This window comes from Scyliorhinus torazame, chromosome 7 (assembly GCF_047496885.1).
Source record: "Scyliorhinus torazame isolate Kashiwa2021f chromosome 7, sScyTor2.1, whole genome shotgun sequence".
NCBI classification, from domain to species: Eukaryota; Metazoa; Chordata; class Chondrichthyes; order Carcharhiniformes; family Scyliorhinidae; genus Scyliorhinus; species Scyliorhinus torazame.
This window is the reverse complement of record NC_092713.1, coordinates 89,992,059-90,009,301: the sequence shown is the minus strand read 5'-3', so window position 1 is coordinate 90,009,301 and position 17,243 is coordinate 89,992,059. Positions and strand designations below refer to the sequence as shown.

At 43.7% G+C, this 17,243-nt stretch overlaps 1 protein-coding gene and 1 long non-coding RNA gene across 3 annotated transcripts in view; one reads left to right on the top strand and one right to left on the bottom strand.

The window, feature by feature from the left end:
• Nucleotides 1-17,243, bottom strand: part of negr1 (neuronal growth regulator 1) — a 1,009,857-nt gene that overhangs the window by 451,787 nt on the left and 540,827 nt on the right. The window lies entirely within an intron of this gene.
• The window catches only part of LOC140427302 (uncharacterized), a 42,768-nt gene continuing 35,989 nt past the window's right edge, over nt 10,465-17,243 (top strand). The window contains exon 1 of the long non-coding RNA XR_011948452.1: nt 10,465-10,562. This is a non-coding gene — a long non-coding RNA (uncharacterized lncRNA). The remainder of the gene's footprint in view (nt 10,563-17,243) is intronic.

Here is a 17,243-nt window from a genome sequence, read left to right as displayed (position 1 = left end):
GCACATCTTTGTGTTGTGGGGGCGAAACCCATGCAAACACGGGGAGAATGTGCAAACTCCACACGGACAGTGACCCAGAGCCGGGATTGAACCTGGGACCTCGGTGCCATGAGACTGCAGTGCTAAACACTGCATCACCGTGCTGCCCTGGGGACCAGTATTAAACAATAAACACCCTTGTGCACAACCAGTAGGAAGCCTCTGTCACTTTCATGCACAATGCATCACCGTGTGCAGTTGATAGGTGTGAGCGGGCACTCAGCAGATGGGCAGCATCAGACGATGGCATAGATTGAGAAATACCAGCACTCAGCTCTCTGCAGGTTGTCATGACCCTCTCTGCCCTCAATAGTGACCCGCTGACAGTGCTGACACAGTCCCAGCACTCTGGAGTGAAGTGCCACATACCCTGGGAGGATGGGAAATGGGGGTGGGTAAGATTATGATGATGGTCCAGGCTATGTCCTAAGTGAAGCGGGCGAGGATGAGAGCCTCCCTGGCCGGACCCTCGCCATGGCCACCTGTCCTGCAGCCTCCGGCTGGGCCTCAGGTTTTTCCCCGCCTCGTCCTCCAGCTCCTGCTGGTCCGCCGCCTCCTCATCATGCTCATCATCCTCGCCCTCATCCCCCCCTTCCTCCTCCATCTCATCACCAACTTCCAGCAAGTCACCCTGCTGCTGTGCAAGATTGTGGAGGACACAGCAGACCACAACAAAGTGGGCGATCCTCCGGGCGCTGTACTGGCGTGCACAACTGGAGCGGTTGAGGCATCAGAACTGCATCTTGAAGAGTCCGATGCACTGAACAATTACAACCGGGGTGGCCACATGGGCCTTGTTGTAGCAGGTCTCCGTTTCAGTCTCCGGCCTCCGTACTGGCGTCAATAGCCAGTCCTCAGCGGATACCATTTATCCCCCAAGGGCCAGCCCTCGAAGAACGCAGGGATGACCGACTGCCCCAGCATGTAGCTTTCCTGCACACTCCCCGGGAAGCGTGCACACACGATCTTCATCTGGTGGTCATACATGAGCTGGATTTTGAGGGAGTGGAACCCCTTTCTGTTAACATAGGGAACCCTCAGTGGCCCGCTGAGCTCAGGGTGACATGCGTGGCATCTATTATCCTCTGGACCTGGAGCATCCCAATGATGGCAGAGAAACCTGCTGCCGGGGCATCTTACTGAGCCTGGTCCATGTCAAAGATGATGTAGTCCTCCGCCCAGCATACAGGGCATTCATGACCTGCCAGATGCATCTGTGGGCTGTGGCCTGTGAAATACAACACAGGTCCCCACTCGAGCCCTGGAATGATCCCATGCCATAAACGTTCAGGGCTGCAGTGACCTTGACGGCTACCAGGAGCGGGTGTCCTCCTCCTACACGTGGTGCCAGATCCACAAGGATATGGCACAGGTGTCGCAGTGTCTCCTTGTTGAGGCAGAGCCTCCTGCGGCAAGCGCTGTCTGTCATTTCTTCGATTGACCAGCGGTGCCTGTCCATCCTGAGCTGTCGCGGTGTAGCCAGTTAAAATGGCTAACTCCCGATTTAGAATGGCTAACCCCAATTTAAAATGGCGAACGGCAAAGGCTGATGGGAAAATCAGCCAACAGGACTAAAACAAGCAGCTACAGGTAGACTGTGTATTCACCTCTGGGAAGGCCAGACAAGATCGATACCAGTAACCATCAGCACAACAAAACACCAGCCATCTGCATATTAATGAGCAATCCCCGGGTACAATGTGCAACATTTTAGACACACAAAGCCAACCCAGACTCGGCGGCGCCAGCAAAAGCCTACACAAAGGGAGGTGAACGACCACCTCAAGACCGCCCATCGATCAAGGAATCGCTCCAGCATTGGCGAATATCGAACCAAGTGATTGGGACAAAGTCCAATCACTTGGAACCAGGTACAGGGTCCGCCCCGAAAGGCGGGAAGCCCCTGGGGACTATAAGAATAGAGGCCAAGTTCAAATCGGCCCTCTGCTTCTCTTCTTGACCGGGTCACTCAGCAACGCGAACCAACCCTTGACAGTGACCAGTCCAGCCATCGCTGAAATAGAGTAAGTCTTACTTCAACGCTCGCTACAAGATAGCTGCTCCTAGCTACCAATCTGTACCAACTTCAAATCCCACAGGCTCAGAACCCGAACGAAAGGCCATTCGTTTCCCTGACCTGGTGGGCCAGTTCCGAGTTAAGTATTGGCCTGTTAGTCGTAGAAGTAGCTTAGACGTAGAATTTATGCATGAGTAGTGATGACTGTGTATAATAAATGTGCGTTGATTTAAATCTTACTAAGCGGTGTATTGGATTATTGATCATTACTCGGACGTGAACCACCTGGCGGTATCAGAAAGATACCTGGCGACTCAAGAGCAAAGGTGATAAACCAGAGCAATTAAACTAAGGCAAAAGTTAGCAACAGCGGGACTCCCCCTCTGGGCCTGATGGACAGCCAGGTCCTCAGAGTGTGGGGCGGGGTCCGGCACACGGTCCGCCCTCTCAACCATCTGCAGATGCTGTTGCCGCCTTCTCCGGCGTCTCGCTGCATCACGTAGCACCAGCAGCACTAGGGCAACCTCTGCATCCAATATCTCTGCCATAGCATTCAATATCTGTCAGGCATTGGGAGAGGGTGTTAGACTGACAAACAGCGGTGGCTCCCACTCCAGGACCCTCCGTTCCTCCACTGATCCCCCACCACTCCCCATCCGGAACGCCCCGCCCATGCACATCTGGCCGCACCGGGCCCTCCTCACCGGAACCCAGACCCTGTACCCCAGACACCCGCTCACAATGCCAACCTGATGGGGCGCTGCTCCCCTCCCGTGCACTCACCCACTCTCCAGCCGTGGACATGTTCCCAGAGCTGTAGGCCATCCCCTGGGTGTTTGGATGTTACTTACTGCGTGTGTGGTGTTGCCTCGTGCAGTCTTCAGGTATAATGTCCAGACATCGCGGTCTGATTGGGATGCTAGGCAATGACTGTCACATGCTACATGGCCCACCAACCCACGGGAATCTACTTGGGTTGTGTGAAGTCCTCACTTAAACACGATTGCCAATTCCCTAGAGGCTATAGCCTTCAGTTGCATGGCCAGAGGCCTCTGCAATTGGTGGGGGTTATGGGTGGTCATTGGGGCAGTCGGGCAGGAACAAGGGTTGCCCCTCGAACCGGTATTTTTATGTTTTTCAAAAAGAGTACTAATCGGCGCCAGCGTGACCACTTGCTATGGAGGCTGCTGAATGACGTGACGCTGTTGGATTAGGTGTGGTTCCCGTAATTGTATGGAAACTGGGCTTAGTGGTGATAATGGGTTTCTCGCCACGTTATGGCGAGGTCCCAATTTCACCGACGGGAGCGGGCCAGTTGCATCACAAACTATTTGACACCTGGCGCGGATCTCATTTTTGGCCTCGCTCACTATTCACTGGCCTCATTTCGCTTGAGCGAGGGCGTAACGTGGCCGGAAGATCGTGCCCCTATTCTCTATTTTCTGCCTTTTAGCCATCTTTAATCCACATCAGTATATTGCCTCCTATTTCATGTGCTTTTATTTTGCTAACCAACGTTCTGTGGGGCACTTTATCAAAAGCCTAAATCCAAAGATACCACGTCCATTGACTCTTCCTTGTCAATTGTGTTAGTAACATCCTCAAAAAGCTTCAACAGGATTGTCAAACATAATTTCCAATTCTTAAATCCATGCTGACTATGCCCAATCAGATCATGATTGTCCAAGTGTACATTTATCACATAATTTAGAATAGATTCTAACAATTTCCCTACTACTGATGAAAAGTTAACAGGTCTGTCGTTCCCTGTTTTCGCTTTCCCTCCCTTCTTAAATAGGGCGGGGTGATATTTTTTATCTATCAATCTTCAGGAAATGTTCCAGAATCTTTTGAACTTAGGAAGATAATCACCAAAGCATCCACTATCTCTATAGCAACCTCTTTCAACACTTTGGGATGCATAATATCAGATCCAAGGCATTAATCAACTTTCAGTCCCAATAATTTCTCCAATACAATCTTATTGCTTATACTAATTTCCTTTAGTTCCACGTTCAAATATAATGTAAAATTCTATCATATTGTGGTCACTCAAGCATAAAGGTTATTTTACAACGAGATTATTAATTGTCCCTTTTACATTACATAACACGAGATCCAGAATAACCTGCCTCTAATTGATTCCTCAACAAACTGCTTTAGAAACCCATCCTTAACACACTCTGGAAACTAGTCTTCCACAACATTAGTGTTCACTTGTTTTAACTTGATTTATGTGCAGATTGAAGTTATCTATGATTACTGCATTGCCCATGCTACATGCTTCTCTCATCTCTTGAGTAATACCATATTAGTGACAATGCTGGTAAAGGAATAAGCCCATCAAATAATAATTCAAAAATAAAATATTCTTAGAACTTGACTTGTCCACGAGAGAACATGAAATTTCCTAATTTCTCAAAACTATTTATTTATGATGTGACGCTAACATCATGCCTGTAAAAATAATTGGACAGTGGCATCTGTATTTTCTAAAAAATAAAAAATTGTACCTGAACAAACACATTAGTTGCCTTCTCAAAATGGATGCCAGAAAATCTGGACTCCTCTTTGTTTTTCTGGACAGACAAGGACAAGAGGCTGAGTAATACGTGCCACCATGACGGGTGGACTGACATTCAGACTTCCGAGTCCGCCTCCCAGTGATGTCGAACAAAGCATTAGTGGGGCTAATTAGGAGTGATGAGTGAGTTCTAGGCCACAGACTGAGAGCATGTGGGCAAATCAGAACGGTACAGCGGAATATCCGGTGTTGGGCCTCATTGGCTGTTACCTGGGTCGAGGTCACAGCCATAATTTAAAGGGACATTCTGACTTCTTTCGCAGAGCAATGCAGAAATGAACCTCTCTGCATGAGATGTCATGTCCATAAATCCTGAATTTATGTAAGTATACATCTACTTGATTCACAAAGCACTTCAAGCTGCCAAGGAACACTGACCAGCCAATATTTAGCTCTGCCCTCAGACAACCCACCAATACAGCTTGCCTGATGAAGAAACAGGAAATACAGCTGGCATAAATCCCACTCTGGAAGTTCCATTCTGCATGTTTTATGGCAGTCAATTACCTTTTTATTGAGCACAGTTAGCCTATTACCTTCTATTTGCTTGGCGCAGACGCTCCTGATTTCCAGACCCACTCTCTGACTGTATTTAACCCAGACTGGAGTGATATTCCAGAACATGACCTGACATCTTCATGTCCAATTATACATTGGCACGTGTGCGCTTTACTCCCATTTTCAAAGCATAGTATACAGGTCAATGTGTCTGGGGAGTTACTTAAAAAGTTAAATGAATTTTCCAGGTACAAATTGAATCAATGGCGATATTTGAACATAATAGCTACCAGATCTGTTGGCTCCATGAAGATGGAATGGCAAATCAAGTATTTCAGTGATAATAACTTGTATTTTTACAAAAATTTTTAAATTTTTTTTTTTTAAGGGGCAATTTAGTGTGGCCAATCCACCTACCCTGCACATCTTTGGGTTTTGAGGGTGAGACCCACGCAGACATGGGAAGAATATGCAAATTCCACACGGACAGTGACTCGGGCTGGAGTCGAACCCGGGTCCTCGGGCCGTGAGGCAGCAGTGGTTAGCACTGCACCACCACGCCACCCGAGCTGATCATAACTGGCATGTTGATGAAATATCAATCCTTCCCCCACTGTATGTCAATCACATTGGCTCCAATCAATTATATGGACAATTTAAACTGCTATTGTATGACTAAAACCCACTGGAGAACATTGAAACACTTTATTACCACACAAAAGAACCTAGCAAGGCAGTCTAGGATCAGCAACACAGAGAGATCACCCAGCAAAAATAATGGAACCTTAGCTCAAACAGACAATCATTCCAGGCAGTGTAAAGTGGGGCCAATTTGTTTTCACCTGCAGGATTATATTTCTTCTCTGCAAAAGCCTGCCACAATTTTGTTTAAAAACGCCAGAAACCTCCACCCTCCATTATCTTCAAAGAACCAAGAGGGAAAACCTTTCAGGCCTGCAATGCTTTTCATCTCAAAGGACTAGTTAAGAATACTAACTTGTTTCTTGTTATTGTTAGTACTCTGAGTATATGTTTCATCTCTAGAACTCATCTTTTCTTGTGTGCATGTGTGTCTGTTTATTTGAAGGAGGCTGTGTTTCGTTTTGTTCACTTTTAGGTGTTGTGTAAATAAACCTTTATGATTTCTTTTGATTGAAACTCACTAGAAAGCCTGCTTGTGTCCATTATTTAAAGTCATTATACTCAAAAGTACTCCTCCTCAAAATACATCTTGCTGCTGTCATGTGAGAGTACCTTTAAGAAATGGGTGTTTATAAATGGGCATGTATATAAATATCTGTAATGAGAGCACCTTTAAGAAATGGGTGTTTACTACTGCAGTGATGTCAGGGAGTGGGTGGAGCTGGGCTGTCTGTCAGCTTTTTATTTTCGTTTTAGGCTGTTTGCTGCAGGGTGTGTTTTAGTTTCGTTTTCAGAGGTAGATAGCTGCAGTCACAGCCAGAATGGGTATTAGTCTCTCTCTCTGTTGAAAACTGTAAATCGATCCTTTGGTGAGTTAAAACTAATAACTGCTCTCAGTAGTGTCTTTAACCTAATGTGCTTCTGTTAAAGGTTTTGTTTTTAAGTCTTATGGATGTTAAAAGGAAAGCTGAAAGGATTACTTAGTGTTGTAGTCTTTGGGGGTTGTATTTCAATTAATGGTTGCTAAGATGTTCACTGTATGTTTTAAAAAGGTTAACTTGAGTTCATAGAATAAACATTGTTTTGCTTTAAAAAAAACTTTTCCATTTCTGCTGTACCACACCTGTAGAGTGGGCCGTGCGCTCCCCATACCACAATCCATTAAAAGTTGTGGGTCAGGTGAATTCCATGATACACTTTGGGGTTCTCTAAACCCTGGCCCATAGCACTGCAGCCAACTGAGAGATGAGGCAAAAGGAAAGAGGTTATTCCACCATCTCTCTCATTCTGTAATAGTGAACTTTCCTAATCGTTCAGTTGTTAAAGTCAACTGCTTATTGTGTGACAAAGAAACATGGACTAGGAGGGACCAAGATTCAATTCCTGATCTGTGAAAAGTTATTTGATTTCAACCGAGTCATAATGCCACAGTTCATATCAGTACCTTCTGGATATGTAAAGAAAAAAACGCTATCTAGTGCTCTGTGCAAGAAAGTGCACAATTGTAGACACTGAGTAACATAATATAATATCCCTTCACTGTCTAGGTTAACACATGATGAATGGTCACTTGGACCTGCAAATCTATGAGCCAGAACCATGACAATGGGATTGTAACTACCAGTGGTTTCCTTCAGCATTAATCCAACTGGAGAATGTGGTATCAGTGGGACGGCACCTCATTAGCATTAGATTGGTAGGGGGAAGCAGCATATCAGGTACATGTTTACTGCCCACCTTTCCAAGAGGACTCTGTTATATTATTTGAAGTAATATGTGTTACTCATTTGTTTATGCCGAGACGTTCTTAATTTTGATGATGATGAATACTCGAAGTCGTTCAGTGATACCAAATAATTTATCGAGTTACTAATCAATTAACTTGTGAGATCAATTCTTCAATACTTTTACGAGCAGTTAAATTAAACAAGTTAAAATTAGATTAACTATGAATATTATACTTACACTCTGATCTAACTCTACACTTCTGTTCTCTAGTCACAACACACACAAAGAGAGCGGGAAAACAGATTGAGCTTGTATTTATATTCCATGTAAGTGTTGCCCTCTAGTGATCATCTGACTGTACTGACTACACATTAATCCTTCATGCATATACATATACAGAGATCACGGCAGACTGGAAACTCAATTGCTCTTCCTCAGCCTCAGAGGAGCCAGGGATTGCCTAGGCTGCAACCATGTCTCCCCCAGGCACCTAAACAAGGAAATGGTGCTACTAAAGGACTTTTCTTCAACCACTTGACGGATCTGGACCTCACTGTTTGGGGCTGCACATGTAACATAGTAGAGTCCAGTATGCTTCACCTCCCTGAGCTGGGTCCTGACTGCTGTTGAGGATTGGGAACTCCCCATTGGGCTGTCCCCATCTTTAGTTCTGCCCTGTTGCCATTATTTGTACGTAAGGGTGCACATCAGGAATGTATATCATAATTCCCTGGACCTCAATTTTAATCCTCTCCAAATGACAGAATAGGGCTAGGTGTGAGGGCACAATCCTGAAACTCCTGCATCCAAGAAACTGCATAATTGCTGACCATTAATGGTGGTTATTCAGACCACCACCAAAACTCTCATCTAAAACAGGCAGTGGCTTACTTAACATGCAACATTCAAGATCTTATGAGGTAATATTAACAGCAAGCCAGGGGAAATTCCATACTGTGTGTTGCCCAGCTGTTGAGCCTTGGTGGACTAAAGAAGGAACAAGCCAAGGCCAGTTAAAAATAATGTTCTTCCCTTTGATTTCCTTATAACCATGAGAAAATGCATCGCCCAACATGTTCTTTTTTAAAAATACATTTAGAGTACCCAATTCATTTTTTCCAATTAAGGGGCAATTTGGTGTGGCCAATCCACCTACCCTACACATCTTTGGGTTGTGGGGGTGAAACCCACGCAAACACAGGGAGAATGTGCAAACTCCACACGGACAGTGACCCAGAGCCGGGATCGATCCTGGGTCCTCCGTGTCGTGAGACAGCAGTGCTAACCACTGGCCACTGTGTCACCCCACCCTCAGCCCCCAACGTGTTCTTGGGTTTCCCCAGCCCCAGCTTTCTCCCAATCGCAAACGAATGCTCATCCATATCTTATAGTACAGGAAAGCCTCACCACAATCATTAATCCACGATTTTCCTGGGATCCCCACCGCCCACTAAATGGTTGTGGCACTTTACAGCCAAATTTCACTCCCATCCACAAGCCAGGTGGTAAATCTAATAATAATAATAATCTTTATTGTCACAAGTAGGCTTACATAACACTGCAATGAAGTTACTGTGAAAAGCCCCTAGTCGCCACACTCCGGCACCTGTCCGGGTACACATAGAGAGAATTCAGAATGTCCAATTCACCTAACAAGCACGTCTTTCGGGACTTGTGGGAGGAAACTGGAGCATCCAGAGCAAAGCCATTTAGACACAGGGAGAACCTGCAGACTCCACACAGACAGTGACCCAAACCGGGAATCGATCTGGGCCCCTGATGCTGTGAGGCAACAGTGCTAACCACTGTGCTACCGTGCAAATCTGGCTGACTGCAGGGTGGGATACCAGACCATGTGTTTAAAAGAAACCCTACTGTTAAGGTTGGCAGTGTCTCTACATCTCCAAACTCTCCCAGTGCAGCCCCCACTTTGGACTCTTGCATCATTCCCACATCCTCACCAAAACCCCCACACATGATAAAATCAAGACTATGATTTATGTGGCTGGTGAGTATTACATCTGCTGCTAGTGAAAACTCAAAACATTATGTCCTAGGTATCCAAATTCTGTCTGTTGAATGGAAAGTAATATTGATTCCTCATGCTGTAAGTGAGAACAGTAAGTAGCCCTCCAGGAAATCAGGAAATTCTTGAATGTTCCGCCCTTAGTTATGCAGTTGTGAAGAATTTTGTGCAGTACACTGTGCCTGCCTGCTACACATGATCAGAAAGCAAGGTTTGCATCTGCTGTACAAACTTGTAAACTCAACCTGAGTGCAGAACAACAGATGAGAGGCACTACTACACTTTTGATAGAGAGGATTCCCAAAGGTCAACAACAGATTTATTGATCAGCTTGCCATGCATTGCTTACTGAGGTTGAGAAGCAGAAGCAAATGCTACACAACTTGTTTGAAGAGTTAGTCGAAGATGTGTTCACATATTATGACTGCTGGTATCGGCAAAAGTAGTAACAGCACTTGCTTTTATTTACTTGGCACTTTCAAACCTTTCTAGAATGATTGGGTAGCAATTAGAAAGCAGTGCTCTCAGCCATTGTCACTTTCCACGGTTGGATATCCCCTCATCCTGTCAGCTTCCCAACATCATCATAAGCATCAACAGAAAACTTGAGTTGTTCTCTTGACTTGCTGTCTGTGTTCTTCAACTGCACCTATTTACTTATTTACCCATCTCCGATAACAGGCAGACGTGTCATTTGTTTCTAATCTGGAATTGATGTTTGATACCAGATATATTACAAATGCCTCTTCCAGTTTCCCTCTCAGCACTCACCTTACCTTCATTTATCTTTATCACTTCTGGCAAAAACATATGGGTAATGGAAGCTGAATTGATTAATAAATTGTTGCTAAGAAAGACATCTGGATTGTGGTGTCTCGATTCTTTTCATTAATATCATTCTGTTTCTTGCAGGTGCTGGAGACTGTCTGATGCCACATAGCCAACACTAAATCTTCAAATCTGACCTCAGGAGAGATATAATTGATGAACATGTTCAAGAAAACACTTACTGAATTGTCATAAATAAGGTTAGTAGATATTTAGCACATTTAATCGGCAACAGGCATTGCTGCACACATGCAGATGTGACTGTGGTGTCTTCACAACGTACAGTACCTTTAATAAAATGATCCTAGATGCTGCACAGAGAAGAAAAAAAAATTCTTGCAGGAGGTACAGAGTAATGGACAAGATTGATCAATGCTTATGACTCGTGATCTATTCTAACATCCCTCAATCTAATGCACATCATAATGATATTAAATCTTGATCTTTCAAATTATCCTAATTGGATCTGTCTATATCAGAACTGATCAATCTTATTGTCTTTATGGACTGCAGGATGCCTGCATGGGACCTTGTGGCCATATACAAGGGCATACGTTATATATATGCTATGAAGCATCACTGAGATGATTACACACATTATCAGGAGCACAATTGACAACTTGGGCACCATCTGACAGAACGTTCTGCCCATTCATTTTACTGAATGAACATTTTACATTGGGCGGGTTAACTCTGTGAGTTCACAATGTGCACTGCCAGCAGGTGAAGCTATACATCAGGAAATATTGTCTGTAAAATCCATACTGTAAATATTAAGTCCACGTTAATTAGCATATGTCTCAAGGTGCTGATGCCAACTGTTCTTGGTGTTTTGATTTAGGAATTGTCCTCCAATGAGATAACATTGTAAAGAGCATTGGTTTCCATTATTTTAATTTCATTTTGCGAATTGGTGTTGTGCCCAAATAGGAAACTACATCACAGAGCAACTGCCACACTCGGCACTCCCAGAAGGGAAGAGGGAAAAAGTATAGAAACAGGGATCATGGACAATGAGAAGTTGTGGGTGATGCTTTGGAGTGGGGGAAGAAAGGGAATGTCAGTATTAGCTGAGAGGGAAAGTGCCAGCATGCTAACTTGCACAGAGGGGTCAAGCACTGGAGAAGGAGGAAGAACACAAGCTTGACAAGTGCCCAGCTGAATTGGCATGGGAAATAAATCCTTGCATGTATTGGAGGAGCACAGGTGGGTTAGCGTATTTGTGAAAGGGTGGGAAGTTGGTTGGGGTAGAATGGGGAAATTGTAAGCCTCCTCAAGGGGTGGATGGGTTAACATCTCAAAACCTGAAACGTGACCAAACCAGCCTCCAATGTACCCCAATTAAACTGATGGGATTGGGGTTGGGTGAATGACCAGCTCTCAAGAAACAAATGGTCATACAACAGTATGGCCAAGATTTATTTTGATAGTAAACCTTCATTTCAGCTTTGTTGCTGATTGGTAGAACCCTTACCTTTGAGTCAGAAAATTATGCGCTCTGGCACTTAAATATATTAATGAGGCTGTGTAGAGACTTTTATATTTAATAGCTGTGGGGTTGCATTTTTAGGCTCAGTAATCCCGGCAGCCAAAGGGAGGCGAGAATGGATCATCCAATAAGAAGAACATGTCCCCCTGCAAGACCCGTCCCCCTGCATGCAAGCATAATCAATCTACCAATTTTGATTAGCCTTCTTTTCTGCAGTTTTCCAAACTATCACAACCACCTCACTCTGCCACTCTCATTAGCCCACCCTGCAGATAAGATCCTTTCCAACCTATGACCTGAATACCCCAACTTGTCTGAAACTACTTATACTATTAGAATCCCTAGACCCATGATCTCAAAACCCACCAATCCATATTCTGAAGGCTATTTGATTCTCCTGCCTCATCAACGCCCTTGACACATGATCCAAAGACTCTTCTCCAACCCTCAATTTAAAGTCCCCCAACCCAACCAGAATCTGGAACCCCTGCCCACCTCCTGAATGGGGACAATATGCTTTCTTCCTTCCTCCCTGCTCTCCACTCCCCAGTTGCAGCCTTGTGCTTCAGGTCTTCTCAGGTCCTCTAGCATGACAGCCAGCCATGGAGCTGTAGAGTCATTTACAGCACAGGAGGCCATTCAGCCCATCAAGGCTATGCCAGCTCTCTATGGAGGATTCCAATCATTGCTTGAAGCACAATGAAAATGTGGATCTGAGGTGAAGGGGTAGTGGCATAAAACCTAGAGAAAAGGCTGAGCACAGTGGACCAGAGCAGCCGGCGTATATCTTTGGCAAATTCTAAAACAACAAACAAAAAGGAATGGTGACACAGGACAACAGAAAAGTAATTAGTCATCACAACTGTAATTTAACATCATGGCCAAGATTTCCTAATGCCTGGCACGATATTCCGGTCCCACCGAACTATAACAAAATAACGTTTGGCCATAGTGGGGGATGTTCGAGAGACATTTCCCTATTATATTTATAATAGCAGCATAATCAATCTACCAATTTTGATTAGCAAAGATTACACCCAAGCTTTTTCCAGGTCCATCCATGTCAATCTGCAAACTTCAAAAAATCCTGATATACAGCAACAAAGCCAAACCTTGAAAAGCAAAAAAAAAAACCAGCCCTGAATACAGATCCAACGACCATGCCCACTGCTTCAAGGTGACTGAACAAGTTAAATTCCTTTTTGTTATATTGGATTTCAGGACTTTAATTCGTGCCTTGGGACCACATATTGCAATTCAGTTTATTTTTCTGTGAAAATTGAAATTCAATGGCCTTGTGTCTGATATATGAAAAAAATGGTTACAGCGAAATGTGAACTTATAATGGCTTCATTTTCTGTTATATCCAAGCTCCTATTGGATTATATTTTATTACAGGGGTGAAAACTAAAATGCACAACCTTTGCAGAGATAGATTTGAAGTTTTTAAAGCCGGACATCAATTATAATGGCACTATATTTCCTTGTAGGGTGTGTGATCATTTTTTCCCAGGAAATTCTGCTTTTTGACCCTTTTCTGATGCATCTTTATTATTTTTAAGTGTGCTGCAAATCAGCAACAGAAGTAAAACAGAAAGTTTTGGGTGAAATAGGAGAAGAAACTAAAACACAAGGAGGGAGGATGGTGAGCGGGCGTGGGGGGAGAGGAATAAAGGGGAGTGGTGGTCAATGGAGGAAGAGAAAGATAGGGCAAGAAGGCAAGCAAGAGAGAGGTGTGAAGAGAAAGGGAATGTGAAGGGAGATTGCATGACTATGGCTGATCTGTATCCGAACCCCATTTAATCACATTTTTACCACGTTCATAATCTAACAATGATCTGTTGATATCAGTCTTGAAAATTTAAATTGACTCAGCACCCATATCCTTTCGGAAGAGAGAGTTCCAAATTTCCAATTTTTTTTGTGAAAAAGTGCTTCCTGATGTCACTGCAGCCGTACAATCTTCTGAGAATTCTGCATTCTTCCAATTGTGGCCTGACACAGATACCAGACTTCCTTGGCCCCATCATTGCTTTCATTTGGCTCGAACCTAAGCTTTGTGTTTCCTTCCCTAACCCTCTCCTCCTTTAAGGCAGTGCTTGAAACGTACTGTTATACCTATGGTTCTCAGGAAGCTTGAAATAATCACACTTTTGGACATAAATGCTGGAGCTCCCATCGAGTGTAGTTTTCCAGATCTCATCATTTGCAGTGGAACTGTACACTGTACTCTCAACGTTTACTGAGATCAGCTGCAGCTTGTCGCAACTGATCAACCGCAGATAGCAGGACCATCTGCTTCAGTGACGTAGAACATGCATTTAACATCTTTTCCTTTGTGTGTCCCTCTGATTTGGGTCGTTCTTCGCTGTCGTATCTCAGCTTCACCATATGCTGTCAGCATGACACTGCTCGGTTTTAGAGGAACTTTCTTTGGGTAACCATTTTCTGTCAAATTTTCAGGCAAGATCTTTTGGTATAGTTTGAACAGGATGATGTCACACTCTGCTTCAGTACCAAGCTTTAGCTTCAGATTTATTATTATGGGCATATTTCACATAGCTTTGTGAATTTCATTTCTCTGGGAACTTCACATCTGATATTTCATCTCAAATTATAGTTCCTTTATCTATTGTGTCCCCAAACTCAACATCATCTTGCAGGATATAGTTTCTTTTCTTGCTAATCCACCTCTGCCTCTGGTAACTCGTTTAACATTATCTTCCTTAGTTCTGCACCTCTTTCCCCAGTGACAAGTTCTGCAGTTTGATCTTTATGGAGGATATTTCCTCTGTCCATGAACTCGTGATCATTCACAGCTTGTGCATATCTTTCTGCTATTTTTCCCTCGATTTTACTGAAGACTAGTCATTTGGGTAGCCAACTGGGTGCTTTTAGCAAAGTGGTAGTACAGTATCAGAACAGCACTGAAAGCTTTGTGACTTACAGAATACATTACCACCACCCATTACGATCCTGGATCAGACGCACACAGTTGCTAGGATATTGGATAGAAACCCCAATAGTTTATTTAATTTGTAAGACTGTGAGGAAAGGATACTTCAGTCCAGGAATGATTCCACGTAGAAATAGGGATGTGGTATATTCAAACAACTTTATTACTAATTTAGGATTAAAATAACTTTAACCTCCTAGAAGAAAACAGCTTACAATTACGCATTTAAAAAATGGCTAACAATGCAATGGAACAATAAATCCCAACTCCTATCTTTATCTCCACTCAAACAACACCTATCTAAGGTCAAAATCCACTTTTAAATACAATTAGCAGATCCAGGAATACTTGCTTAACAAAGATGTCTTGGATACCCTGCTTTGAGAAAGAGATATCCTTCAGGATCCAATTTGCAGGTTCAAGCCTGTCTCAAACTACTGTTTAACTTGCCAGCCTTTGAGACACTGCTCTTGTCCTGTTCACAGGAAAATCTTTAACTCACTGTTTTGAGAGAAACTGCTCCTGTTCACAGACAGATCAAAACTCACTGTTTTCAGAGAAGCAGCGTGTCGGTCTACATCCCAATCTAAAACTGAATTTCAAAACTGAAAATTAAACACCTGACCGCGTCAGCCCCTGGCTCCTCCCATTAACTGCATCACTTTACCAAGATAAAAATTTTAAAATGGCGTCCTCTCTCTATACTGAGGAGTTCTAGCGAGTGGAACTCTTCAGTGCAGAAAACGGGGCTATGTGTGGCCTCAGCCGCGCATTCCCCACTGAGGCCCCTTATCTAACGCGAGTGGTGATTTATAGCCATGTGTTTCTTGGCACTGCGAGTGCCGGGAAACACGTGGCTAAACATGCTCGCTATGGGACTTTGTTCTCTTTCGTTAAATCGCGCCCAATGTCTCTAATTATCTATGCCTCAGGGAATCCTCTTTATCGAAACAATATTCCATTAGCCCAACTTTTGTGATGCTTTAACTACACCTCTGTCTTCAAAAAGCCTGTTGCCTTTCATAACAGGATTTTAAAAATATGAATGCAACAGTCACATTGTAATGACTTAGAGCAGGCCTTTGAGATTGGCCAATTAGAATACGAGTTCTCTGATTAGTGGCCCAATCAGGGAACCCCTTTCTCTGTATATAACAGGGAGTGTCAGTTCCTCTGCACTCCCAGTGTAGACAGCAGACTGAATGCACCTGTTTGTTCTGCTGTTGGTTTTGTAAATAAAAGGAATTCTGGTGAAGGGACTTCTGCCTCTGCGGACTTATTACACACATACTAACCCGGGCTTTTAACCCTTACTGCACCACCTAGATATAATACAATACATCTCAAATTCGTACATCATGTAATGTAAATATGGACTGTTTAACAGGTTGTTGCTGCTTTTCTCATAACACTCCAATGCAAAAAAAACTGATACTTTCCACCAAACACAATCACAAGTTGAACATAATACACTGGTGTGTATTACTGTGCTGTAGTCAGTCTCATAGAAGGAAAGGTTGGGAGGGATTTCGCGTTACAAGCTCCATCACATCAGGAGTAGTGTGTAACAATCACCTTTCAGAGCTATGGTGAAGTGCGACATTTAAATAGAAGTGTGCACACAAAGCACACAAAGTGTTTTAATTGAAACTGTCACCTTCTGTGTGCTATTTTCTCTATACTGATAAAAACCTGAAATATACTTTTAATGGCAAGTGCTGTGACTTGGGAGAGGCAGGAGTAGTTAAAGCTTTACATTGTAATACAAAATCCTTGAAATATACAAAAAGTAACTCTCGCTGCTAAGTCAGATTTGAATAGTTGTAGAATTAACTGCTAAATTTCTTTAGCCGTGGCCATTTAATGTTGCTTTGGAATTACCCTAACTCAAGAACCCATGTCCATTACACATCGGCAGGGGTCATTTTTTTTTTTGTTCTTTTTTTCCCCCATGATAAGCTTAGCATAAGGCAGCTAGTGCTGTCTTCCCCTGGCTTTACTCCACTCTGACACAGTTTCCCAATGGTTGCCGCTCTGCGCATTTCTTTGAAAGTTGGGCTCAGATGCCCTCAATAAAAATACACACCAGTGTGAAGTTTGGGAGATTTTGGGGCACAGTGACAATTCGATGATCTTTGCTGCTGCTTGGGTGATTCAGGCTTGTTACAATTATCTGTCACAAAAGACTTTAAGGGCTAAATTGGACAGCTTCTGAAAACGGAAGCCAGGATCACAATGCATATTACCCATGCCCGTTGCCTTGTTGATGTAGGGAGCATACCAACTTCATGCTGCCTGCTAATTCATATGATAGATGCATCCCATCAAAACTCACTGCTGTCATCATAGCTGCAGATGGCAGTGTTCAAAGAAGTGTGCAGGTTCTCACAGCAGGCCAGCAACATGCACTAGGATTATTCTGTTGCTGCCCCAGGG